The sequence below is a fragment of the Otolemur garnettii genome, unplaced genomic scaffold, assembly GCF_000181295.1.
Source record: "Otolemur garnettii isolate 467f Iridium unplaced genomic scaffold, OtoGar3 scaffold00009, whole genome shotgun sequence".
Taxonomy (NCBI): Eukaryota; Metazoa; Chordata; class Mammalia; order Primates; family Galagidae; genus Otolemur; species Otolemur garnettii.
In genome coordinates, this window is record NW_003852404.1 from 10,677,398 (window position 1) to 10,678,339 (window position 942).

The window sequence follows — 942 nt, forward strand, 5'->3', positions numbered from 1 at the left end:
AAAAAAAAAAAGAAATGAAAGGATAAGCCAATGGAGGGCATTAAATGCCAAGATAAGAATTTTTATCTTTTAATTGACAATAATACTTTTGTATAGTTATTATGTACAGTGTTTTGTTTTGATCTATGTATATATCACAGAAAGATTCAACCAACCTAATTGATATATTCATCACCTCACCGACTTTCTTATTGGTTAGAATGTTAAAAATCTATTCTTTTAACAAACTTAAAATACACAGCACACTCTTATCAACTGCGATTAGCACGAAATGCAATTTATTTCTCCGCAAATATATTCCTCTAGTCTAACTAAAATAGTTTGCCTTTGATCAACATCTTTCCTTTCCCAATTTCTCCTTCTCTCCTCCAGCCTCTGGTAACCACCTTTCTACTCTCTTTAATATGGAGTCAAATTTTTAAGATTTTACATCCAAGGGAGATCATATAGCATTTGTCCATATGTGCCTGGCTTATTTCACTTAACATAATACTGCCCCGTTTCATGTTGTTACAAATGACAGAATCTCCTTCTTACTTAAAAATGAATAGTATCCCGCTGTGGGTATACACCACATTGTCTTTATCTACTTATCCACTGATGGACATGAGGTTGCTTTCATGTCTTGGATATTGTGAACAGTGCTACAATAAACATGGAGTGCAGATACTTCTTTGAAATATAGATCTTGATTTCCTTGAACATATAACCAGAAACGAGATTGTTAGGTCATACGGTAATTCCATTTTTAGTTTTTTGAGAAACCTCCATTTTTCCAAAATGGCTCTACTAATTTACACATCCACCAACAATTCTCCTTTCTCCGTATTCTTATTAAAAACTTGGCAGTCTTCTTTTTTTGTAATAATCATTCTAACAGCTGTGAGGTGATATCTCATTATGGCTTTAATTTGCATTTTCCTGCTGATAAGAGATGTTGAA